Source organism: Lissotriton helveticus, chromosome 6 (assembly GCF_964261635.1).
Source record: "Lissotriton helveticus chromosome 6, aLisHel1.1, whole genome shotgun sequence".
NCBI classification, from domain to species: domain Eukaryota; kingdom Metazoa; phylum Chordata; class Amphibia; order Caudata; family Salamandridae; genus Lissotriton; species Lissotriton helveticus.
The window spans coordinates 2,087,607,076-2,087,613,843 of NC_136067.1; positions in this window are offsets into that span (position 1 = coordinate 2,087,607,076).

A 6,768-nucleotide genomic window follows, 5' to 3' on the forward strand; every position below is an offset into this window, starting at 1 on the left:
TCAAACTTGAGCCCTGTGGAACCCCATGCCTTAACTTGCGGGGGGATGACTTATAGGGAGGGCAATGTACCTGGAAACTCCTGTTTTCCAGGAAGGATCTTACCCATTCCAAGGCTGGACCCTCAATTCCCATATCTGATAGACGTGACAGCAGCGTTGAGTGCAGCACGGTGTCAAATGCTGCACTGAGATCTAATAACACCAACGCTGCTGTCTGCCTCCCCAAGATGGCGCCCGTTGTAACCTGCCGGCGTCAGCCCGAAAATCGGCTGCACCGGTCAGGGAAAGTCCTCGGGGGGCCTCGGGTCAATGTAGATCTTGCCACGAGGAGATCTTGTGTGTAGGCAGCTAAAAGCGGACTGGCTAAAATATATACACAGTTTTAAAATAAATGCTGCAAACAATTTCTATAACCTCAATTCGTTATAAGAAAATAAAGGGATAGTGAGAAGAGCCCCCGGCTGTTTTGCCTCAAGGGTGAGCAGAAGTAAATCTGATTTTGGGCAGGAGGGCGAGGTTAAATACCTAATGCATTGGGTAGCGTCCAACAACTGGACCGCTACCTCTTCCCTCCTTCCTCCCCAAGATGGCGCCCGTTGTAACCTGCCGGCGTCAGCCCGAAAATCGGCTGCACCGGTCAGGGAAAGTCCTCGGGGGGCCTCGGGTCAATGTAGATCTTGCCACGAGGAGATCTTGTGTGTAGGCAGCTAAAAGCGGACTGGCTAAAATATATACACAGTTTTAAAATAAATGCTGCAAACAATTTCTTTAACCTCAATTCGTTATAAGAAAATAAAGGGATAGTGAGAAGAGCCCCCGGCTGTTTTGCCTCAAGGGTGAGCAGAAGTAAATCTGATTTTGGGCGGGAGGGCGAGGTTAAATACCTAATGCATTGGGTAGCGTCCAACAACTGGACCGCTACCTCTTCCCTCCTTCCTCCCCAAGATGGCGCCCGTTGTAACCTGCCGGCGTCAGCCCGAAAATCGGCTGCACCGGTCATCTCTCCTGTAAATCCTTTGGCTCCTCCTGGGCGTTTTAGCGGATACCCTCAGAAGGCGCAAATATTCCTGACCCAATGCTCGTTGCACTTTCTTTGTAAGCCAGTTATATTTGCAGAAGACCAGACTAAAACCACCTTTGTATTGTCTTACTTGAGTGGCGATGCAGCTTTTTGGTCTATGCCAATTGTCTCCCGTGATGATCCAGTGTTGTATGATTTTGAAGGTTTCAAAAAAGAATTTCTTCGGATCTTTGACCGCCGAGCTATTTCACAAGCTACAGATAACGAATTATTAGACTTGAAACAAGGGAATCGTGACTTAATATCATATTTGGCCCAATTTAACAAGTTAATAGTCAAAACGGAATGGCCGGAAGCGAAAAGAGCCGCAATTTTTTATCGAGGCTTAAGAGAGGATCTAAAGGATGCTCTGTCCCAAATTCCAGATAGACCCTCTGAAGTTTCATGGCTAATAGATCTTGTTTTGCAAATTGATCAGCGGTTATCTGAGAGGAAGTCTGAGCGGAGGCGGGAATTTCGACCCATTCCTCCTCGATTTGATCAAAGTAAGACCGAAATCACTAAGAGTCCTGAGATTAGAGTTATAGAAGAACCAATGCAGATTGGTAGCGTCAGAGGTCCTCTATCCAAGGAGGAGAAAGAGAAAAGAAGATCTGGAAATCTGTGTTTGTATTGCAGACAGTCGGGGAATTTCGTAAGAGAATGTCCAAAGAAACCCAAGATAAGCAATCCGTTAAAAGAAAGGTCCCATCAGTGAAGGGAGTTGCCCTGATGGTTGACCAATCCAAGCCAACTCAAAGTCAACAACATCTTGCTAATACCCTGCAATCAGCTTCCCCGCATCTTATTGTGCCTTTCGATTTGAAGTTTGGTGTCAAGGTTTTTAAGGATGTTCCTGTCATGATTGATTCTGGGGCAACATGGAATTTCTGCGACATCCAATATGCAAAACGGATTGGTTTGAGTTTCGTTCGGAAGGAATTCCCGGAACCAGTCCGAGCGGTGGATGGCACAAATTTATCCTCAGGTCCTATTACAGATGAAACAGAGATTGTAGAGTTAAAACATAGTCAAGGGCATTTGGAAAGATTATCCTTGAACCTCATAGATGCTCCCCAGTTCCAATTGATCTTGGGATTGCCTTGGCTCACTGAGCACAACCCTGAAATAAATTGGGAATCCGGAACTCTGCAACTCAATTCAAGCTTTTGCCAAGAACATTGTTTTCATTCCCTAAAGGGAAATTACGAGATTTCTCCAGCAAGGTCTCTAGCCTCAAGACCAGTTGTGATTGGAGCCATTGACTCTGTGGTTATTCCCCCGCAGTATGAGGATTTGAAGGCAGTCTTTGATAAAGCTAAAGCGGAAGAACTTACCCCACACAGACCGTACGACTGCAAGATTGAATTAGATCCTGGAGTCAACTTGCCCTGAAGCAGAATCTATGCACTCACTGAAAAGGAGAATACCTTCTTGAAGGAGTATCTGGACCAATATTTGGCCAATGGGTTTATTCGTCCTTCTCAGTCCCCAGTTTCTTCTCCTTTGTTTTTCGTCCCTAAAAAGAAGAAAGATGAATTAAGGACTTGCATAGACTATAGGGCCTTGAATCAGGTCACAATTAAAAACAGAAACAGATATCCTCTTCCCCTCATATCAGTGCTTCTAGACCAGGTCAAGGAGGCCAAGGTGTTCACAAAATTGGATCTGCGTGGAGCCTACCATCTGATTCGAGTTGCGGAATGGTGAACGCTGTCCTGCCAAGAATTTGAGCCCTACTGAATAATGTGGTGAACTCGTCCCTGTGTAATTTCCAAACACCTGGACACTTTCAGCAGCACCTGCACGTTGTCTGCTTTCCATCTGCAACAAGCAACAAGGTGCAGGCAGGGACGGGGCTTTCTGATTTAAGACTCCTGCTGGGCCAATAACAAAGGCCGAATTTGAGGGGTCATCAGGTCTCCTTTTGTTCAGTCTCTCGGCTGGGACAGTCAGGGGCCTCACACCTGATGCAAATTAATCTGAGGGGAAACAAAGGCTCACACCTTGATAGCACTTCACACTTACTTAAGAGAGGCAGCTTTTCACTTTGTTCATCCCAATGCAGGGTGTCAGAGCGCTTTACATCACCACGTGCATATTACATGTACAATAATTTATATACGTTTGTAAATGAATGTACAGGATGTGTTACATAATACTGGGGGATTGCTAGGTGTAAAAGTCACATATCATATTCCATAGCTCACTGTGCTATTGTCCTCGTAATGCGGGCAAACGTACACATGATAGACCTGCTAAACATATGTGAGGGGTTTAGATCTTATGTCACTTCTTGTAATGCCACTTCCTGTAAATTTGTGGCTTGTGATGCCACTTTCTATGAATTCAATTCCTGTGATGACATGTGTGAAGTCATGTGCCTTTATGTCACACGTGTTGGCGCCTTGATGTCGCCCGCCGTGATGACACTTGCATACTGCTAAATTAGGTCTGTCCCCCCACTTCTTTTTTTAGGTCAAACATCAGCGCGCATGCGCTGCTGCAAGACCTGTTGTAATTAATAAAAACACTTTATACTTTATACCTGCCTGCTACTTACCATTGGCTCCCTCCTTCGTCCCTCTTCTTTGCTGCCTCCTAAGTTGTTCGGCAGATCCAATAGTTACGGTTAAGGCTAAGGAGCACCGGCCATGCACGGTCTTTTTACGCTTTCTGTCTTCATCTGTTGTTTTACAGAACTTGTTTTTTTTAACTTTCCTTTTGGCCTGTTGCTGCTTCCCCCCTCTGACAGAAACGCTGTTGCCGTTCCGCTTCTTTTCATTTGAACATTTATTTACATTGTTCCCTACCGCTAGTCGCAGTTTATTTTCATTGCGCCACCCCTCCTTGCAGTCCCTTTAACTATTTTTGGAACGGCAGTAATGGTGTTGCTGAGCCCCAACGTTCACATTAACGTCAAGCCTCCAAATGTGCAGGACGAAACAGCGTAAGAAAAGATCATGTTGCCTGGAGCCAATTTTGGGAAGAAATGAAAGCCCTAACCTGCTGTATGGTACTGACTCACTGTCCCTTGTTTCCTCTGTTGACAGTCACTGACTGTTTTCACTCATGTACTATCATATCAGTATGTTGCTGGTGATAACTGTGAGGGTATGTGTGCTTTTGTTTTTTAAATAGCACGCACATAAACAGTATAATTTTTCAGTGATGCAGTACCCACAGGTAAGTGTATCCCAGGACTGTCGTCTAGTGTACAGGGGCCCTATGCTGAGGAGGCTCTGCAATGCCAGGCTGCCCCGGGCCACTGAAGGTGGCCACCTAAGAGGGCGGCCACCCTTAGTGTCAGAGGATGGCACAGACCCAATAGAGCGGTCAAGTGTTTGGGGACTCCGAGGGTCCACCCCCCCCCAGTGATGTTACTTCCGGCGGGGGAGGGGTCAGGGGCCGAGGGTATATGCCCTGGGGTCGCGGGCCTTATGCCCTCTTTGACCCCTGACTGGTCGTGTGGACTGACCCTCTCCCGCCCCTGGACCAGACGTGCGGTGCTGCCCGGACGCTGTTTTTGGAGGTGATTAGGCTGTTCCTCTGTTCTGCCCCCCCCTCCTCCCTGGGAATGCCGGGCTCGGTCTACATTAGGTGGGGGCCGGGTTGCAGGCGTGGGGCGCGGGGTCCTCCCCGGGTCTTTGCTCGGGTCTCAGGGATGATTGGTGGCCTGATGCTTGCGGGCGGTGGGGAGGGCGGGACGGGGGGGCTGTTCGAAGAGCTGGCGTCTCAATGCGCCCGGCCTCCCGTGTCCCCTCCCTCGAGTTCTGGGGGGGAAGCGGCGCGCTTCGGGCGTGGTGCGCACGCTGAGCCTTGGCTGGGGCTGGCTTTGCTTGCATGAGCGGGTCTGCCACTGGGGCTCGCGTGTGCGTCCGAGTCAGGCCGCTCCCTGCCACAGCGCTTCCGTGCAGGGGGTGAGGGGGGTGAGAGCCGGCAATTTTTATAAATAGGGCAATTTGTGCCTTGTGGGCTGTCTTCCCGGCGAGGTCAGGGGAAAAAGCGCGTCTGGTAATGGGCGGGCAGCGTGATGTGTAACGGAATTTCAGTATGTGACAGACGCTCGAGCAAGGAAGCCCGATCCGCGCAAGCTTTTCTCTGTGTACCATTTTGACTATGTTATTTGCAATGCCAGTAGCAGGCTGCTTCCCCCGCGATGTTGGTTCTCCCACTTTGTCCATAAAGAGTTTGCCAGGCAAGTAGGATACAGATTACATAGCGCTTCATATGAAGAATGGAACTGTTACGTGAGGAGGACATTAATAGTGAACAAATGAACGTGTATTTGCGGAGGGTGTCGCCTGTGACAGATCTCCGTTTGTTCCGCCACTAGGCCAATTGGGGGAAGTAGGTGAGCCCAAGCTTCGAAGAGCATGATTCTGGCCTATGGTGCAGCCCCTGGAGTTTGCTACGAGGGTGCTTGTAACGATATTCTATGCATAATATTGGTTTGGGTTACATAAGGTGTGCACATAAAGAGATGATCGCTCTTTGTTATAGTAACTAGGCGATGAGATGTATGCACCAGTGAAGGACTCTGAGTGAATTGATCATGTCTCTTCAATGTGATGGAATTAATGGTAATATTCAGGCACAAGTGGCATATACCCGGTTGCATGAGAGGTAACTTCTCTTTCTGATCACCATTTGTGCCAATGTGTATGCACATTACCTTAATATACCCAGGTAACGTCTAGGTGTTTAAGTAGAGGTACATTATTGCAATTGAGCACAAGAGCAAAGCCTATGTTAGTGAGGTATGTATTACGTGAATAAGTTGAGCAATGTACTGCTGAGATGGAGGCCATCTTAAGGGCCAGTGCATGCCTTATGAATCAATGCATGGGGTGAGATATCATGTGACAATTATATCGATTACAATGGCAAAGGTAACACAACACTATGAGGTTTATCTTATGCATTTTCCTCCAGCTCATCCAGCCTCTCCAGGGGCCTGGTGGTTGAGGGGGAGGGGAGGGGTCGGGCTTGGTTGAGGTCTTGCTTTATATCCATGCAGGCAATCGGTCAGAGGAGGACGTCGTGGCTCACTTCATGAATGGTCAACGGAGTGACCCGTGTTTGTGATGTGTCCAAAGTAGTAAATAGTTTTCGGGCAAGACTTTGCTATTGTAATTAGTTCATGAAGGTTCTTCATTGCGTTTAAGGTCCACACAAAAGCTGTGTAGATGGTGTGTATATAGCATCACAATATTAATTAGATACGTTAATAACTGATGGTTATTATCAACGTTGATCATTTTAAAAGCGTATTAGTGTTGTCGAAAATAGTGTCCTTGATTCATCCTTTCTGTCTTGAAGTGCTGGGGCCATGGAATCTATGCTAACGAATTAACCAAAGTTAAACCGGAACAGTGCGGCCCTACTAGGATGTAAGTGGCTTTGCATAAGGAAATGAGTGCATGAAATCATAACCACCTGATGCAGAAACTCCCCGAGGGTGAGCATAGATTAAAACCTAGCAGTAAAGCAAGGAATGACTGAACTAACCTTTCAAGTCTAGAGGCTCGCCGCTGATTAGACTGTTTAGTTTAATATGCAGAGGTGAAAGGAACCCTGTCGGCAGGCCTCGGCAGCTCAATGCTCCAGGCTTTAGATAGCGCGGACTTTACCCAATGGTGTCAGAGCGCTTCACAGTGGGAACAGAACTGATACTCGAGAGTACGATATGTGAACTCATTACAAAA